Genomic DNA, 21263 nt, shown 5'->3' on the forward strand with positions numbered 1-21263 from the left:
AGAAATGCGAGCGAGCGGGTGGCAGAGACCACCCTGGGAATGGGAGACCGTTCTCTGGGGGATGGCAGTGATGCAGATGCAGGAGGTGGAGAGGTATGCAAGAGGTGGCGAGCGAACACGTGTGCGCGACACGTTGCCCCGTGTGGTACTCACCACCCCTATTTCACCCCCGGTACCTCTCATGCATTCATTATTTTCTCGTCGACGCAGACGACGACGACAACGGCTGGCAGCGGCGGCGGCGGCGATGGCGGCGACGACGACGACAACTACGACGAGAACCGTCTGCTATCCCACGTATAGGTTCCTCTTCCCTTCATTCCTCTCCCACTACTCCGCGTATGCCGCTTCTAAATTATTTTAAACCGTTGTTCCGCTGCAATATGACGACCCAGCGACTCTGGGGGGAGGAAAAAAAATGTGCGCGCAGGTGTCACCGCTCTTTTGTATGGTACCGCTGTCGAAAGCACGGCGCAGATATATATTCACTTGAAGAATCACCGAGAAAAAGAGACACGACGCCCTTTGGCAAGAATTGCCGCTGTTTCCGGCAGCGAGTATTTCGACATTTGATAAAAAAAATCAGAGACAAAAGAGTGACGCGTGAAAGCGACTTTTAATGACACTATGCAACGTTCTTTTTAGAAAAAAAGGCTCGCCTGGATGTTACACGATCAAGTTATCATGTCGTCTTAAGTCATAAATGATTTTAGCACCTTTTAAGAGCATCTTTTTTAGGGACAGAAATATCTATCACGTTCCTTGAATAATAAAAATTCCACATTTACGCTTAAATTTTACAATAAAAGTAACTGAATATATTAGCCATAATTTAATTCGATATTTAGTTGCGCAAATATAAAAATTTAATTTGTTTTTACATAAAATCTCAAGTGCCAACTCATTCTATAGACTATTTGTCATACAGCGCTTTATTACACAAAACTGAAGAACATAGAGCTTGCAAGTGATAATTATCTACAAACTCAATTTCGCTTTGTTCCTTCAACGTGCTTACTCTAGCCGAGAGAATTACGAGAACGGTGAAGAGAAAGGCGCAAAAAAAAAATCAAGAATAAAGACGTTAGTCGTAATCGTCTAACATAGTACAAAACCCTACACGGTAAAGATAAAATTGAATTTCAAAGAACATAACGCACGGCACACACAAACGGCCCGGTTCGCAGCGAACATCGCTTTTTACGTACTGCGAACTGGAACTTCCACCCCGCGAGCTTTTCTCTCCGGACGACCAACGATGAAGAAACTGTTCCCGCGAGCATGCTTAACTCGCACGTACTATACAACATCTGATGGCCTCAGCTAACTATCAACATCAAAGGGGCTTAATTACGGTAAAAAATCTAACGCGTCCGCGACGTTGTCGTAATAAGGTTGACATCTCGTACAGATGGACATCCACGGGAGCGCAGGGGCAAGACGGTAAGAAGCTCTGCGTGGATGGAGAACGGTAGACGCGGACTCGCGCGGACTTCCAGCTCCAGATAAGACCATAGTTCTTCCGAGTTGAACCGTCGTAAGCGCGGAACTAAAAGTTCCTCCTGATATCAGTCGCTTCGCTACGCTACGCGGAAAGTAAGATACGTTGCTACCTCTCACTCCGTTTCCCTTTCTCTCTTTTTCGTCCTTCCCGTTCCTGTCCCGACTCTTCCTCTTCCTCCTCCTCCCCTCAATGCCGCAGTTACTGATCTCTTTCCAGACCCCGGCTTTAACCTCCTCCGCGTCCCGTTTCTCACCGGGTAACTTCAGAACGCTCGGAGAGAGAGTTCGGTATAAGTTATTTTATTAAATCCACGCCCCCGGGAATGGGTGGTATCGAGGTCCTTTGAAAAGGTCGGTCGTAGAGAGAAAACTAGGCGTAATGAAACGGTGTCTACGAGAGAAGCGTGACGCCGCGGACAGCGAGGTATAGAAAGATCAGAGCCGAAATAACGAGGACCTACCTGTAGGCGGTCGAACTCGTTCTTCCGATACCGAGAAATGGATATCGGCGTGGAATCGGCAGGTATCCCTAAGCTAAAATTAAAGTTTCGTTCCACCGATCGGCGCGTCCCGGAGGGTCGAAACTTATAGAGAGTCTCGGTTCTCGATAGAAAAGGTTTCACAGTAATTAGCTGCGTCTAAAGGGCTTGGGTCAAGGTCGCTTAGCACGCATCCGGGTATGCGGAACGAGAGGAAGCACGCTATGTGGTTGGCTTTGAAAAAAAAAAATATGTGGGCGATACGATGATAAAAATATAAGAAGAAGTCGCTATTTACAGAAATCTCTGAAACTCCTTGCGTTCTAGTTCGTGACGTGAGATCCGATGACGCGCGCGCAGAAAATTAAGCTTTATAGTGCATTATTGCGCTGTGAGATTGCATTGTTTGTGAAAACGGACTGAGATGAAGAAAAATACTCCGTCCTAATATCAAGCTCATCCGCGCGAATGTAAGAGAGAACTTCGTCGTTGCATCATGTGTGCAGCAATGTGTGTCACGATCATAATAGTCTGCGGTGAATTCAGCGCCTTCCAACCGAAAATCGTTTCTCCGTATACGTGAACATTCAGTTACGAAAGCCAGGATTTTGCACCAGCCGGTTATAACGGTTCGGAATAAACAGACCAGGCTATGTGTGCGGTCTCGACGTATAGATCGTAATATCGGGCTAAGATTAAAAAGATCTAACATGAAACAGGCACTGCTATTCTCGACAACTTAAAAATGTTAACTTATTGAAAGAGAAAAAGACAAAGAACCAGAGGAAAAGAGAGAGGAGAGAAGGTAATTCATTCTATTTTTTAATTTAATTATTTTTTAAATAAAAAAGCTGCTATATATATGAAAAAAAATGATGTATTAACAGAATTAGCGACAGTAGTATAACTGAAAATAATCTCGTTAACTTTGCGACAATATTTATGAAACACAAATACACTCTTGTTTCAATAATCAATATTATTTATTTCATTAATATTGTGATTGAATTAACAAGGTTATTTTCCATTAGATTGCTGTCAGCTGTTTGTATAATTTTTTTCCGAGTAGATAAAGGAAATATGTTGGAATATATTGTGAACGAATTTTTTTTTTAAATAAAAATTAATCATAGAATGTTGATCATTTAATCACAACATAATTTACTATTTATGTAAATTCTGAAACGAGGAATAAGAATTTAGAGAAATAAGAATTAATTTGTGTACGTTCCTTTTCGAAGGATGTAAACTTTTTACTTTCGATTTGTTCGATTCGCCGTTTGGTTGGCTCAGAGTCCCTCATTCGCAATTACACACGTAAGCTCGCGAGTATAAGCTTTTTTTTCCGGAGCAAAAAGCGCATTGTCGGACATATAGAACGGCGTTTCCAGCGTTCCCGCCGTAACCGCGCTTGTAACTCTTCGATCCGTTTCGATAGCTTTTTGCCCATTGTAAAAAAGTATAGCACCTGTGCATACGATACTTCGTGCGGGTAAACATCGCGGGCGTATGCGTGCGTGGGTGCGTACGTGCATACGTGCGTATGCGCGTGGAATTTGTAAGCACCGAGTTAGACGCCATCGGAAAATATATCGTCGACGTAAATCTCGTGCGTTACTACGCGCACGATACGCGATTCTAGATGTTCGATCACACGCGCGACAGTTTCTGGTAGAACCCAGACCCTGAAATATTATAAAATGATTGTTGCATAGCGTGCATGAGACAGATGCTGATCGATTATAATTATATTAAAATTACATCTGTATTTGAGAAGACAGCGGAACATTAATTAGATAGTAAATTCGTTTCAAGAGAATCCTGCAGAAATCTCGATGACATTAAAGTTTAAGATACTTTTCACAAATAGATTTCAGTTTCCACAAATAGGAAATTAGATAAATGTAAACTATTTATCCGAGCTTATATAAAATTATATATATTGGTATTTATGAGCGCTTCTTTACAAGTGTTATCTATTAAAAGCTAATTTTAAATAAAATTATGGAGAGCGGTCTTTTCATCATAAATTTTGTATACGAAAATTGCAATTCTATTAATTAATTTTGTAATTTATAGATTCCGCTTTATAATTGACGATATGAACGTCTTAAAATTAATAATTTTCCTCTTGTTATTAAAAATTTGCGATAATTTTCATCGTAATAATCAGCTTTATTAAAATATTTCGCTTCGTATAAATCTTATGCTCTAATAATAATAAGAATAATTTCCGCTAATAATTTCAATTTTAACTTATCGAGAGACATTGTTAAATTTTTTAAATATCGCGTTAGCTGAAAAAAAAGAGGAAGTAAGATATTATTTCAAATTAAATTCACTTAACCTCTAAAGGACAAGAATCTATTTTTAAAATCTTACAGAGCTTTTCCTTGAATAAGATTTGTTATAATATAATTCATTTCATCGTATTTCTTACCTCAAAATATGACACAGTTTCAGCGCCACTATAGTGGTTTTCTCGTCTTGTAAATGTTAAATAAAAGCGCAGTGTTGGGATTTACCCAAATCGAAACAATGCGAACCAAGAATAACTAAAGCTTCGCGCGAGGGAATGTCGGTTACAAGATCCACTCTTAATGTTTCAAACTATTCATTGTACCCTTTGCAACTTAATTCATAAATAATTTCTGAAGACTAGTACTTTATTTTTGTAAATTAAGATTTTATAAATTGAGATATTTTTTAATATCTACAGAAATTGATTGAAAGTTGATTAGAAAAGAATAAAGAAAGATAATCAGGAAAGTGTATTTATGAGAGATAATATTTCTTATAAACATAACTAAAGAAAAAGTAAACACAAATGATTAATAGCATAGAAAAATAAAGAAATGTAATTGAAAATCTCCTCTGAAAGAAATTTTTCTATTGTATTTCTAGAACTACTTCGTAATTTCAGTAATTATACTGATATCCATTCTTTCTCATTATATTAATATAATGGTTAGTGATAATAAAAAGTACATGATATCCATGAACCAGCTACATATATATATATAATATATACCAAGAACGGCAGCTATTAATTTATCTCTCACGAATAAATCGCGTTATTGGATGATAATAGTGGTGAAAGGTGACTATAAGTAACCTGTAAAACAAGTTCTGAATAGAATGTGAATAAAACGATTGCGAGGATTGACGAGAATGGTATATGAATGCGCAATGATGAGTGATGGAAAAATGTAGCACTCCGTTTAAAGAAGACCCGCGGTGAGTCGGTGAAGAGAAGAGAAGGAGAGAGTTAGCGGTTGGAGTCTCCATTCATTTTCCAGCGTTACCGCGAGTGGCTGTCGCGCTTTTTTACGAAACTAATTGAATGCAGTCCCCCGTTACGTACCATGCGCCAATTACCAGTGGAACTGTCGTCCGACGAGAGCACAGGCGCGTCGACGGCCATTGCGGACAATATTAAGTCGGCGCCGATTTGGCAAAACAGTAGGTCCCGTAATAGCACTAATTAGGTGTACTCTGCCAACCGTCGTTCCTCGATCCCTTTCACCCCCTTGTTCGTTCCTACCTCTGCGGATATCCCCTCCTGATCGCCTTTTCCCGTCCCATCGTGCCTGTTCCTCTAATCTTCCTGGCCTATGCGTTTCTGTTTATTACTGCACTGAAAGAAAAGATTGGCTGCTGGAGCAAATTAGATGATAAAATATGACCTAGCATTTTTAATTGGTTGCAATGTTTAGTTGCTGCAGACAATTGGTTGTGTTACCTATCCGCAATGTCAGTATAGAATTTCGATTGGCTAACGCAATAAAAAATTGGTTGCAGTCAATTAAAAATGCTAAGCCATATTTAATCATCTAATCTCTTTTGTTGCAGCAACCGATCTTTTCTTTCAGTATGTTTGTGTGGGATGAGACGCAAGTATACACGTGTATGCGTGTACTACTCTCTAGCAAAAGAGTCAGCTCCAGTTGTGATTATACCCCAATCTTCCCAGCCGACATCCAACGAGCGTAGCAGAAATAATGCTCCATGTTTTTCCCGAGGAAACGGCCGTCGCGACGCCACTCGTAGATCTCGCTTTCACCGGAGTGACATAACGATTTCCTTCAACGAATCTTTCCGTTTGCGATTACCAACTGTAGTAGTGTGTCGTACTGATCCGGAAAGTGGACGACTGAAATTACCAAAGTGAAACTGCGGCGGACTTTCTATCATCTATTACGGATTGTTACTAGGTAGAATGCAAACGCTTGCGAAGTTAAATTGCAAAAAGTTTCTGCAAAACGGATAACACTCGGATAACGGTTTGTAAACTCACGATAAACGTAGGTATTGTACATTCAGACAATGCAGAAAATGTTATTTTATATCGTGAAATAAAAATTATTGTACATAATAGCAGCTGGTAAACATAAATCGTGTTTCACGTCATAATGATATATTTCTTCATTCATATCAATGGAAATCATAGATACGATTCTATGTTACGTTTCGAATACAAATATTGACATAAATAATATAAGCATTTATTTCTGTATTCATTATACCACGAAATTCTATGCTTACTTTATTTTGTTATTCTATTATCAAGTTTTAATTCTCCTTAACAATCCATATTCTTCTTTTGTTTTTGCGAACTGTCGTTTCTTTTATTACGTTCAATTTTAATTAATTACTAAATTTTATTGTCTTTATTATATAAATTATTTGTTATTACTGCCAGTCGTACCAATATTTCATATTACTATTTATATCATGTTTGCTTATATGTACAATAGTCTTATTTTCTCAAAATGCAATTTTTATTTTATGTATTATATACGTTGTTTGCGCACTTTTTATATAACAGCTATTATTAAATTTGTATCTGTATTGTTACATTTGTAAACTTCTCGTTTTGCATATTGAGAGAGAATCAATGATAATTTTTTAAATGTCACGTCATGATTGGTGTAACGATGAGGTCTCTGGCGTTAAGCCTAGAATTTACCAGGAAGTCCTTTTACAGATCCTAACGGGTAATCGAAGGTAAGTAAGGTTTTATCGCTTCAGTCAATAAAAGCCAGCGGCTTAGGATAGTAGGAGGAAAACGATGAGGATGAACCGACGACTCCGTCTCCGATATGGCGAAGTAGCATGCGATCGCCTGACAACTTTACCGTAATGAACGGGTTGCGTTCGGCGAGCGAAGAGAGAGCGAAGAGCCGCATGGAACTTGCGCCTATCCACTTTGACATTCGAGTGTAATCATGGAAGAGTCACGCGTGCGGTGCACTGCATGTTACCACACATAGATATAGAACCGTGGTCGTCGTGTGTCGATGAGAACGTCGCAACGAGACACAACTTTGTCTCTGTGTAGTACCCTCTTCTCTCATTACCGTGATTCAAAGAGAACTCGGAATTTTTCGCGGAGATTGAATGTGCACGATGATTCGCCGTGAGTTCGAAACGTAGTTCATTACTCTCGACGTTAGCGATTAAAATCATTCAATCATCGAGACTTTATGTGTACAATAAAAAATATTTGTGTTGGAAACGATTCACTCAAGTTCTTGTTAAAATTTTGTGTTTAATCTTTTAACACATTCGAATGTTAATTTAATATTATGTGATTGTGTTATTTAAATAGTTTGTATTAAATTGATATTCAAAATTTTTTGTGTCAAAATAACTATTTATGAATACGTAGACAAATAAAAATAATGTGTTATAAAATGTAAATTCTAGAATAAAATTTTAACATAATATAAATGTTAATTTTACTGAAAAATATATTTTCGCGATTTGTTTACAAACTATCATTATTACCTTTTTTTTTTGTATTTATCTTCTTAAATAATATTTGTGTTACTTTCTAATTCATTTTGTGTTAAATTAATTCACATAAGTGGATTGTTTGAATATAAAGTGGTAAATTTAACACAAATTTTCACAGTGTGTGTATATATGTATGTATATGTGTTTGTTAGAGTGCGACAATGTAATATAATATTCGAAATAATTGTAAGCAACATGTTCTTGAAAAATTATTTGATTACTTTCACTACTAACTAGAATTCTAATTAAAGCTGAAGTTTATCATCTCACTTTCTCACTTTTTAATTAAATTAATTAACATTGCGTGATCCGCATAAAGTCATATGTTAGTATTAAATGAGTAATAAAAACCCGACTGAAAGTTTCAACTTACATGGCTATTACGTAATTTATCGATCTAGTGTCAGCGATAATTTAGTCGTTGTATTTATTGCGGACGAGATAGCTAAGATCATAAAAACAGCAACTTGAAATATAACTGTGTGCGGATAACACGTACATACGTCGCACTCGCATGCAACGAGGTGGATAGAAGGTATCGTCTCGATAGATCGGCTCCGAAGTGCAATAAGGGCCTTCTGTGCGAAGCTTTCTATCGCTTCTGGATGGAAACGGCCACTGGAGAGGGGAAGAGGGTCGCTTTTCTCGAAAATAAGGAGAGGAGCGCGCTTTTACCAATCGATAGAGTATAAATGTCCATGAGCAACGACATCCCTTCTATTGTCGAACTTCCCTTAAATTCCGCCCTGAATTTTGCCGACTAAACCTTTCGAATTGCGGAAGGAAAATCTCAAGTCTCGTTCAACAATTACGATCTGAATGAAATGTCAAGAATCGAACCTGAGAATCGAGCATGAAAATTGTATAGTTACGAGAATTGAGAACAAGAATAATATATATATATATATCGATAATTTCTGGAATTACAGCTCGTATCACTGCCATTATGCACGAGATGATTAGTTCTCCTCTTCAATCCGGATATATTAGATCCGACGCAAGCGGATCTAATAAATAGCATGAGATATCTTGAGTTATCTACGGTTACGGCTTTCGATAAAGTATCCCTATTTCCGGCGTTTCTTTCGAGCAAAAAAGTATTATACTCTTTTTCGAGTCATCCGCGAAAAGATCTTTTTTAAATATCAGATTCTTCCAAATCGCGCGAATCCCATTTGCCTCTTACGCATTTTCTCTCACCGGTGCCCACCCACCAACTCAACCGTTCCGTTCTACCCGTCACCGCCGCGCGTTGCTATTGTGTAGTTTACTTTATTGCGCGCATTCGTCTTGCTGTAATATTCGGGCCTGGAAGCCTTCCCCTCCTTCTTCTCCTCCGTCTCTGCCACCCACTATTTCATTCAACCTTACAAAGACTTCTTTTCCGCCTTCGAGACGCCGCGGCGAAAGAAGGCGCGCGCGCGCGCTCGATCCTTGCATTACCTCGGCACCGTAATACAATGAACTTTTTTCTGACAATAGGATCAAGTACTTTTCTCAATTATTATATATGAAATTATCGCATCATGTGAAGCATTGTTGTGAAAAATGTAAAAGAGTTTCTGTATTTTATTAACGAAGTAATACAGACTACATTGTATAATGGTAACATAACGATGCAAAGAGCTTACAATTAATTAATCCATAGTACACATAATGATTTTCCGATTTTTTACTATATACGATGGGTAATTTGTATCCCGGATTAATTTTTATCGCTTTAACAAGAGTATACAAAAATTAGACATTAAATGATTTGTATCAGAAAATGAAAAATTACTTTTTAAAAGTAATTAGTTACCGCATTATTAGTTACTGATTCTTAAAAATAAATCGTTAACATTATCGTTAATTAAAAAATAACGATTTGTTACTTTTATGTTATTTTTTAAATTCCGAAACAAGATCGATCTAAAAAAATTTTGTAATATTTTTTGTTTAAATAGAGTAATAAATAGTGAGATTTCATTCCAAGAAATTTAGAGAGCTAATCTTTAAAAATGATTTCTAAAGTTGTGTATTAAAAAAAATATAATATATAAATATTATAACTAATTACTTTATGTGCCTCATAATCAAAGAGAAAAAACGTGCAGAACACGAATGATCCTGTGTATTAAGGATTAAATTCTACGACGTGCAACGTCGCAGCTGAGAATATCAAGGCTTGATATAGAAACTGTTGGTTGTTGTCCGACTTCATCTTATTCACATTCTCATCGCTTAACAGGTTCGCAGGACTAATGCCGCAGTAATTTCGACCCAGCAAAACGAGCGAACGGCTCAGAGAGAATGGACGCGCATGGTTCCTTCGGTCCTGACGCGGCATGATTGAAAGGCGGGTGAAGGGTCGGCCGTTCTGCGGTTCTGTACTTCGTCATCTGCCAAACGCAACTTCTGCACAATGGTACCGCCCGAAATCAATTTGTTTCCGTAATGCGCTGGTCGTCGCGCACCCGATCGTTCGTCCGCTCTACATTCCACGCTTAAATCGTTTTTCACGTTTAACGGATTTTCGCTGGTTTTATAATTGCGCGTCGTTTTGTATTAATACTTGTTAGCGGAGCTGCTTTATCGCATGAAAAAATTTATAGCGAGCATTAGAAAATATGACGCTTCGTAGAAAGATGTTATTGTTCAAATTATAATGTAATTTGTGAAGTAAGATTTTTTTGTGGTTTCAAATTATTCTTGCAAATGATTAAAGAAGAAGTGTTTCGTCTTCAATCTCATAGTTTTATTTCAATTGTTTTATTTTATTCGACAGATTTAACATGATCATAGAATTTGCATAAATTTATAGATTAATATGTCAATTATGATCGTCTACATTTAAACCTACATTGCATTATACGCGGAAAAAAAAATTATGCTAAAAGATTTAACAGTGTGCTGAATACAGAACTGAAAATAATTTTGTAACCATCAAAATAATTTGATCGAAAACTCAAAGTCGTTAGAATATCAAAATTTTTTGCAACATCGTTTATCATTTTTTAGTTTCCAAACATAATTATTTTAATAATCCAACACAATTATTTTCAGATACCTGTATAAAATTTTAGATCTTTCAGCAAAATCTTTCCGTACGATACATAACATATACACGTTCAGTCTAATTGCAAAGGGTTAACAATAACTTGAAATATAATTGATTATAGAATATATATATATATATGTATGCTTATAATTACAAATGGAAATGCATTGTTAAAATTGCTACGAACATTTCCACGAACGATCTTGGTGCTTACTTGTTTAATCTAGCAAAACGATGCTGCAAACGACTGTAGAAAGTGGCAAGTTTAATCGATATCATATTCTCACGACCGTCGGTTTTCGCGTCAGTGATCGCGCCCGCTATTTCTGAAAAGCAACGGCGATAAAGGTACTTATGTAATTCGCGATGTTTGTACTTCTAGCGGCGCTTTGAGATCGAACTTCGAGAAAGGTAATTAAAGCGACGATGCCTGTACCGAGCGATTTATTGAGCGCATTTCTAATTACTGTCCGGATGTTAGCAGGCGCTGAAACTTCTAATTGAAATTCACTTCGTAACTGCGCATGGCCGGGAGAAAATTTAACATTATTAATCAATTAAACGACAGTGTTCAACGAATATGAAACTATTCTCGAATATTTAGACGGAATTTTCTACAAGTTAAACAAGAGAGGTGAGATCACTTATTCGGAAATAAACTTCTATCGATTTAGGATAATCGATCGATTTCGCGGGAATATACGGCTATCGATTCGATGTCCATCGGATGTCTATCCGAAGAAAAGGGGAAATAAAACGTTCCTCTTATTTACCGGGAGTGAAAAAATTGCTTCCATTGAGCCTCAAAGGGATAGAATGACAATTTTTACATGGACGAAATATATATAGCGCGTATTGAGCGATATCGTTAATCTCGTAAAGGCACATCGACATTCCGTGTGCTTTAATCTTTCAGGAACACAACATCCATTACACGGGCTCATCTCCCGTCTCGGATCTCATGCATCCTAGGTGCGCACACGTTGACTTCGTGATTCGCTTTGACGGACGCGCGCGTGAACGAGACAAACGGGACTAAAAGCCGGATACCGGCGAAACGACGTGTCGGACGTAGCCCTGATTCACGACGACCAATCAAGTAGGAGGACACACGGCCGTTAATAACGCCTGTACAATCGACATCGGGCCTCGATGCGGCTCGATACGGCGACGCGATCGCACGGATCACGGTTTCCGTTCGATCGCTAATTAACTAGAGATCTATCGCTTTCGTTGGATTCGTCGGATCTGTTATAGCGCGCGCTTGTCTGCCTAAAGACGCGAATGCAGTGACCCATACGGTTAACCAATGGTGCTTTTATTTCCCAAATTTATCACAATTGAAATATCTGGAAAAAATCATGAAAAAAAAAATGATTTTATTGAAATATCTAAAAATTTAGTTAGATACAAATTTGAAAATAATTTTGTTGGACCATCAAAATAATTATGTATTATAGAAATCTTAAACATGATGAGCAATACAATAAAAAATTTTGACATTTTCAATCAATTGAAACGTTGTACATAAGTATTTTTATGGTCCAATAGAATTATTTTTAGATCTGTATTTCGTTCACTTTTTTAATATTTTAACAAAATCGTGTGTAAAAAAAAGAGAAAAAGCATACAACGAGAACTACGACAAAAAATACTTTTGCAATTAGGAACTTTAGAAGTTTTTAATAAGTGCATTCAGTATTACTGAATGTTCAAAATGAGTAAAAAAGAAATTAATATTTATAATATTCATAATTCAGAATAATTTATCTATTACTGAGAATCTTTAATACTATGTTTCTTACTTACTTATTACTTACTGCTTATTTAAGGCCATGAAAACGTAAATGCTAAGTGAGCGCAATATATGAGCGTACTTTTATATCGCTGACATCGCTTAAACAATAATAAGTAAGAAATATTTAATATAATATTAAAGATTATATATAATAAATAAGTTGTTCTACATTACAAAGATTGTAATAATAAACATATTAATTTTTTTTCTTGCTCAGTAAACAGCCCATAATACTGAATACATCTAATAAGAAATCGAGAATATTCCGCATGCAATTTCGCCTCTGTTATATTCATTATATAACGATAACGCGATGTCTTTTGAAAAACGTAAATATAATGAGACGTAATACGTTAATTCTTAATATTTCTATTTTTCAAATTTACCACAGATAAAAAACTTGTATGACAGGAAAAGCATGCAACGAGATCTTGATAGAAAATATTTTTGCAAACGGGAGGATTAATTCTTAATGAGAAATCGAGAATATTCCGCCCGTAATTTCTATTATATTATGTAACGGCAACCCAGATAATCAATAAAATCAGATTTCAATAGGCAACAACTAATTAAAAGTTGAAATTCGACACTTCTTCGATTAAAACGCGCATTCTTGTCCGAAGGCATAAGCTGACAAAAAAACTTGTCTGCAAAATTTAGAATTGGGTTTCCGGAGACGTTCGCTTGTGCATTCACGCTTTGTTCGAGATAATCAAGATTATATAAAATATTAAAATTTTAGAACTTTATACTCGGTCGAAGCGGATCTTAAATACATATTCTGTGTGAATTTATATACATTCTGTTTCTGCAAATCGCGCGTTGAAATGTTTCTCCGGATTTAAAACGCATTCATGAGCACCAAGATATAATCGATAGCATTCGCAACTCCTCCGCGGATCATCACTTAATCGACGAAATCTGGCTCATGTCTCGTAACGTTCAACGAGGCTATTGACGGCTTGGTGGTTTGAGGCACCAGGTGGTACCAACCGGGATTAAAATAGTTTGGCGGTACAAAAAGGCCGCAAGAACCAACAAGCGGGGCGTGCTGGATTGTATGAGCGTGCTGTTGCTGCTTTTGCAGCCGTTTTCCCTTTACACGCGGCCCTGGCCATTTTCCTTCATCGCCAAGTGCGGCCGCCCAAAGATATCGGGAGCTCGTTAATGTCACTTCGAAGGGAATAAGCTAGTCGCGTAAGCAACGAAGCAGCTTCGATTATTTTTCTTACGGAAAAACAGAGGGAAAGAGTATACGGCGGCGTGTCCCGAATTAGTAAGGATGCGGGTTATTCGTAGTCATTGACTGCACGCCGCGATCGAGATACGTGACATTCTACGAATCTCGTTCCTCGGAAACGAGAACATCCGTTCGGTTAATGACACGAGAATCTTTTAATACTTCTCGAGAACGTCGTTTTCTGAAAAAAAGAATGATTTAAATCCCAGAATGCCAAGTCGCGCGATAGCTCGGCGGCGATTTATCTCCGGACAATTGTTTCATAAGATATATTCCAAAAGTCACGTACTCTCTTCTTCTGATTTTACAATTACGATTCAATTTCTCAACGGGATATACGGATCACAAATTTTATAAAAAAAAAAAGCTGAAGGCATCAAATGCGTTGGCCGTAACACGCTTTGCGCGTGTACTCGGAAATATCGTCGAATTGCATTCGAAAAATCTAATTTATTCATTGATACGTTTACTGAAACGTATTATAATGTTTCGCATATTGCGTTTTATCATATCTCTTTGTAGCGATAACGTTCGCGTTATCATAGAATACAATGCGGTTCCAATACTTCCTCGTTAAGCTACAGCTATCCCAGTGAATGTGCTTTGTATCGCCAATAACAACTTTCGTAACTCCACACTACACACACTCCGCGTGTACATATTGCATATATTGCACATTAATTCGCTAGTAGACATACAACTATGTGCTTTAGAAGCACCGTAGCGTGCGTTTCCTGCAAACACGAGACATCGCGCTGGTAAACGCATGGAAGTGCACGCTATGATAAATAAACTGTACGTAGACGTGGACAAAGTTATGAAATTTATTTAATTCACTTAACATAACACCATACGCGACGCTATCTGGACGTCACGGGTATCTCGACTTCACCCGAACGAGCATGTTTAATCTTGCCATGCTTGGTCATAATTCGTAGAAACGGTAATTATCGTAGAGCTAATTAATCCTGTAGTTACGTAATCCTGTGCTACTAATATAATCGTATTCTTCCGTCAATATTATTCAACGACAAAAAATATAGGACGTAATAAATTTTAATTCTATATTATGTGTTAATTTAATTACCAAAAATTTATATATATATATATATATATATATAGAGAGAGAGAGAGAGAGAGAGAGAGAGAGACGAAATATTTTATCTATTTTAACAAAAAAAAATTTCAAATCTTCGCTAATTAAATTAACACATAATATAGAATTAAAATTTATTACGTTCTATATATATATAAAACGATATTTGCAATAAGTTTTATTAATTATAAGCAATGCATTTTGACACTTGATGAACAATAAATACAGATTCTAGATTCATAGCTGGAGTTTTTCATTGCGCCAACTTGAGGAGAATCGATACGTAGTTTTTCCCATATATTGTTCCTTTCTCGCGCGCGCGTGTGGAATTTTGTAATTAATTACAAACGGTAAATCTCGAGCTCGGTTGAATCTCGGGTGTCAAGAGAAATACCGAAAGTAGAGCGTGATTGTCAGAGATGACAAATATCGTACGGTAATCGTCCACCCGTGCCTCGTAGGATTTTTATATTTCCTTCGTATAAAGGGGGTTCGTACTTTCGGCTGATATTTATCGTGCGGTCTACGAAAATTTTTTCCAACGTAATTTCGCGTTAAGTCCCTCGCTCATAAATCGTGAGTACAACGTGTCATTTCGTTTGAAAATTTCCTGGACGTTCTGTAGCACGTACGCATTTAATCTGAAATCGAGCAATGCGCGCGAAATAATAGTGTGAATCAATAATAATAATTCAATTCACGTCGTAAAGCATAATAAAGCTAAATTATTCTGTAACGGGAAATTTTAGCTGTTTTAACTAAAAGAAACATCAATGTTTAGATAACGAGATAAAGTATATTTTTATTAATTGCCCTACATATTGCATAAATTTTGTTGTTAAACACAAATCTATGAGCTAAATAATGATGTCGAGTACCTCATAATGACTTCAATTATTCAGTTTGTTCTATGCATAATGCACCGAGTAACGAATAAACACGATGAAAATACAGAACGTACGCATCGTTTGCATAATACTCGTACCACAATTATAGGGTTAATTTCGCATAGGTGTTCACCATGAAAGTTTCACATGAAAGCCCGATTACTCGCATGCATTCAGGTATGTAAAACAGCAGCAGAAGTGCTGATAAATAAACAAATTTCATAACGTGCAGATTAATATAACTACAATAAAATTGTTTTTTGACGCATGCCTAAACAGATATATGTGTGTACACACAGTCAGTCTCTTTTATCATATTTCCTCGCGTATTGCAAAACATAATAACACTTGCATAAATTGCTAAAAAATTATCAAAACCGTCAGCTCTGTAAAAATACTTAAAAAATAACGTTAGAAGAAATGATTTTCACAAAACACTTACGATTTCACGGAAAGGACGGTTTTGCTTTTAAAGTATCTAAAAATTTAGCTAGACACAGACAGATCTGAGAATAATTTGGTTATACCGTTAGACCATCAAAATACTTGAGATAATACTTTACTAGCAATTACATAAGACACTCAAACTGGTTGCGAAAATATTTTACAGGATTGCCCGTCATGCTTGAGTTACGTACATAATTATTTTGATGTGGTTAAATAAAATTATTTTTACATACTTTAGCAAAATCATTCTGTCCGTGTGGAAATTAATTTACTGTTTAACGTCGGATTACGTTGATCTTACTGCACTATCCGTTCATTCGAGCCGTTTTCTTGGGTCCGGCGCGCGGACGAGGCGTGCCTCCGCTTGGAGAAATATGCGAAAATTGCGGAACGAAGATGTAGAGAAGCGGCTGAGATCCGGAGTCTTGAGCGTTATTACAAACCTCCCGGTAGCGTCGCTTTACGAGGCGAATAGCAACTAAGTCACTGTTGACCCATGAACTCGGTACGATGATATACGAGCATAGTTTTCACTTACAGTTCAGCCCCCCCTCGTTCCTCTCGCCCCTTCGCTCATTCTCATTCCACCACCGCCGGCATCATCCGCGTTAACGTTTATTGTTTTGCCGCTGCCTCACGACCGTACACATACGGAAGTGCACCGGGGATCCTAATTACCGTATTGTCGGAAAAGAAAATACACAGAGATGACGCGTATAAAAATTCATAGAAGCCCTCAACTGTGACGTGGACGAGGAAAGTCGAGAAACTACATCAGTGTGCGTAAACTCTCGGATGAAAATAATAACTAATTATCTCGTCCTTTGGAAAATGTGACGCGCGAGTATCGAATTTAATATCCGACACGTAAATGAAATGGAACATGGAGCATTGAGTCCAAAAATACGGAAATAAAGCGTTGTTAATGTGATGACAACTTTGACGGCAGTTTGTATGTTGCGTATTGTCTCTCCATACACACTACTCTTATTATCAGCATTAACGTAGTCGTCGTAATAAGCTCCATATAAAGTTCATTAGCAAAATACAATATGAACCGTTCATTTGTTTGCCACACAATTTTGTCTGTCTAATATACATTGGTTTGATATTTCATAAAATCATCATACGCGATATATACGTGCGAGCCTGCAAATTTTCCGAACGACGAGCTCAAGGGAGAAAGAGAAAGTATGGCAATTCGCACGGTAAGTATAAGCTTGCGCCTGGAGACGCTTTGTCATCGGGGTCGGGGGTTGGGGAAGGAACAGTAGAAGAACCGAGGCGGGGCATTATTTTTCGAATGGTCTGAAAAAAGACTTGAAAGAAACGACGGAATCGAGGAAGGAAGGAAGGAAGGAAGGAAGCAAAGACGGGCGTTCTCCAGCACCCTCCCGCATCGCCTCTCGTCCCTCTCTCCGTCATAGTCGACGTCGTTCGGTATTAAACTCCGAGCTATAGCCCGCGAGTAGTCACGGACACGATTGTCTTAAATTTAAATAATCACAGAAAAATGTTAATGCCTTGCCCGGCGTAACTCGATGATAAAACAAAAGGACGGGGGCCGAGCTGAGGAGTTACTCCAATGGTCGGACCATCGATGGAGTGAGCGGGATGGTTTGTTTGCCGAATACGAGGCAGGATAACTAACGTCTCAGTAGGAATTGCCTCGGGAAAGAAGGCAAATTGAATTAATGCGCTCGCAAATAAAAAGGAGCCAACGGAGTTGCGTTAAGACTGAGATACGACTACTTAGAGACCGCTATCGGTTAAATAATCCGCGAACTTTTCGGTACGCACGGAGAATCGTTCGGTGTTGGAACTTTATTTTTTCAGCATTATGCGATGTTTTTATATTCGGGAGTGGCATCGTGTAAAATATAACGTAGTTTCTGAGAGAACAGTTATTAAAATTCAGTTATTAAAGAACGACTGCTCTGTTTCGAGGATGTTCGATATTCGCGACGAGTAATGCAAAGTTAGGTAGACGTACTCAATAAATTTTATGTAGACATTTGTATAAATTATTAGTAATAATTAATTCTAGAATGCTTAAAAATTTATATGACATTACTAACTGCCACAAAATAAATGTCTAGTTAATTAAATATACGAACATTTGTTCAATAACTTGAAAAAGATACAAACTTGTAAAAAATACTTATTAAGAAATTTATTACTACAATTAGGAATTGTGATACGCTCTGTATATTTTTTATTAAATTTCATTGATGCATGAATATCTCTGTATTCGTATATAAATAATAAAATGTATATCTATTTCATTAAAAACGAGGCTTGCATTTTTCGTAAATACGCAATATTATTTTATTATTTAATTATTATCACTTATATTTTATTTTATGCCTCATATATATTGTATTATACATAGAAATACTGTTAATTTGTAAATATTTGTAAATAATTAAATTTGTAGTGAGGTATAATATGCATACATTAAAACTGTCCATATGATAAATATTTTTTCTAGTACAAATAAATATCCATTTTTATGAATAAATAATATTCTTTTGTGAATAGTTGAAAAATCTATGCGTATATAAATATAATATTTTTTTCCATTTATAAACCTTTTTTTAATCAATTTTCTATGAATGTTCACAGACTAATAACTGGTACAGATATATGCAATTTATTATCGTCACTTTTCATACGGCGAGAGATCACGCTTCCTTTTCGATATCGCAATCAGATAAAGAGTCAGTGCGGTAGAAAGCACCCTCGACGAGCAACTAGTCGGGCGAAGAAAGTAAAAAAATGAAGTAGATTGAACATCGTAATGTCGCCGTTTTTCATGAACGAATAACGCAGTCTGCAGCGGAAAAAGGGGAGCTAGCCATTGATTCGTGCTATATTGCGTTGCGATCGATCGTCCTTCGCGATGTGATTTTCCAACTGCTTATACACACACACACACACACACACACACACACACACACACACACACACACACACACACACACACACACATGCACAAAATATATACGTATACTACATACTATATATATATATATATAAATGGTTGTCAAATGTTTTCAGCCGACATATAATTTTACAATAATTTTTATCAATCTATTTTTTAATTCATGTTATAATTTAATAAAATTCTCTTATTATAATAGACTTGAGAATACAATATTTTAAATACTAGATTATATTAATTATTTATATATTATATCTCTATTTGTACAAGTTCTTTATTTAAGCAATACAATAAAATTATTCATTCGCTGGAAACATTTCACTATATATATATACATATATGTATATATATATATCAATATATATACATATATTCGCAGTCACATTGAACATATGCATTATAGTCTAACAAGAAAATTAAATGTTTTACTCAGGCATTCAATCTTTCTGATACGCAATAATCTAAACCGAAGATTGAATCACATTATCACATTGTTCTCTAAAATTATACGTGTTCCTCAATATCAGGTCATTCTCCATTATCCTACTGATATCGTCATCTCGATAGAGATTAATATGCTTGTTCAGAATATAGTGACATGCTATGGTCTCATATAGTTATGCTGTATAATTGCTCGCGTATTATCCCTTACATCGCGATGTTACGTTATTACACGTCGCAACGTTTAATATCTCATGTAAGAATGCGCAATTACCTCGGTATTTTCGGAACTTTGGCGTTTATCGTTTGCTCGTCGCTTCCGCAGGTTTCCTCTGCTTCGAAAAATAGTTACACAAGTTATTTAATCATAGAACACAAGAGCGCATAAGAGGTAGAATAAAGATCCCGAAATTATCCCGAAAAGTATGACGACTTTGCTGCGGCACTCTAATCAAAATGTTGATGAAACTTTTATCATCTACAGTTTTCTACATTGTGTACAATATATCTTAATATGTATCTATAAAATAGATATGTATAATAAAAAACAAAAATATAACATAGAATATTGTATATAAAACATATTCGTTTACTCCAAAGAAAAAATTGACAAAGAATTCGACACGATATAAAGGGACACTCTCGGTGATTTGGAGACACAGGTTTAAAGATCCGTGGACTGTTCGCGGGAGATAGATTGATTCGATCTCGACAAATCATGTCGATTCCATCTCGATATGTTTTTTCGCTGGAAAAACGTAGAGCCGCTCCCTTTCGAACGATACTCGTTCGAAAAAGCCCGCAGAAACGCACCTGGGAACTGACTTACAGGCTGCTATCTCGCATGATAACACATTAATCCGACTTTATACAACCGGTCGAGCGACAAGCTAGCACATTTATGATATCGTGGAAACACAATTTTTCCCTGTTACGACTAAGCATTCTTCCTCCGGTAGCTTCGCGTTTCTAAGAGGTAAATGTACGTATGACGATGATATCAATCGGTGATGTAACATTAAGAGTTGTGAAAACAACAAATGATATTGTGCAGATCAAGAGATTCTACACAATACGCTTTTCTTCGTTATAATCTCGTAATATATACCGAATACGAAGTGACTCATCTTGTCTATCTTGTTATGTTCCCTAAAATATTTTTTGAAAAAATTTTTTTGAATTTAAAATATACAAGTAAGAAACAAAATTTGAGTCACATATTCCAATTTCGCTAATAGTAAAGCTTTTTGCAAATATTGCGACGTTTGTAAAAGATATCTCGCAGCAACCGGCAGAGACTTTGTTATAAATTTACTCAACGAAATATGGCGCGCAGTCATAAAACTGAACTTGAGGTAGCGCGAAAGTGTGCAACGTTATCACCCTGATGCACCTACGGTGTGTCGAACTTTTGGAAAGCAATGAGCCAGTCCCAAACTCTCGACTTTGACATATTGCGATGTTCTTTAGTACGAGAGGGAATGTTTTTGGAGCAAATTTAAATCTTATAGATCGATATCGAATATTTAAGTGATAAATGCACATAAAGATATGGTAATCTAAAATTATTAAATTGTTTCTTATTCCTG

The 21263-nt window shown here is 36.7% G+C and overlaps 1 long non-coding RNA gene across 2 annotated transcripts in view; it reads right to left on the minus strand.

Moving 5' to 3' along the window:
* The window catches only part of LOC105144509 (uncharacterized), a 201089-nt gene that overhangs the window by 58797 nt on the left and 121029 nt on the right, over window positions 1-21263 (minus strand). The gene's annotated exons all lie outside the window — the stretch shown is intronic.

This window comes from Acromyrmex echinatior, chromosome 8 (genome assembly GCF_024713525.1).
Source record: "Acromyrmex echinatior isolate Ae372 chromosome 8, ASM2471352v2, whole genome shotgun sequence".
NCBI classification, from domain to species: domain Eukaryota; kingdom Metazoa; phylum Arthropoda; class Insecta; order Hymenoptera; family Formicidae; genus Acromyrmex; species Acromyrmex echinatior.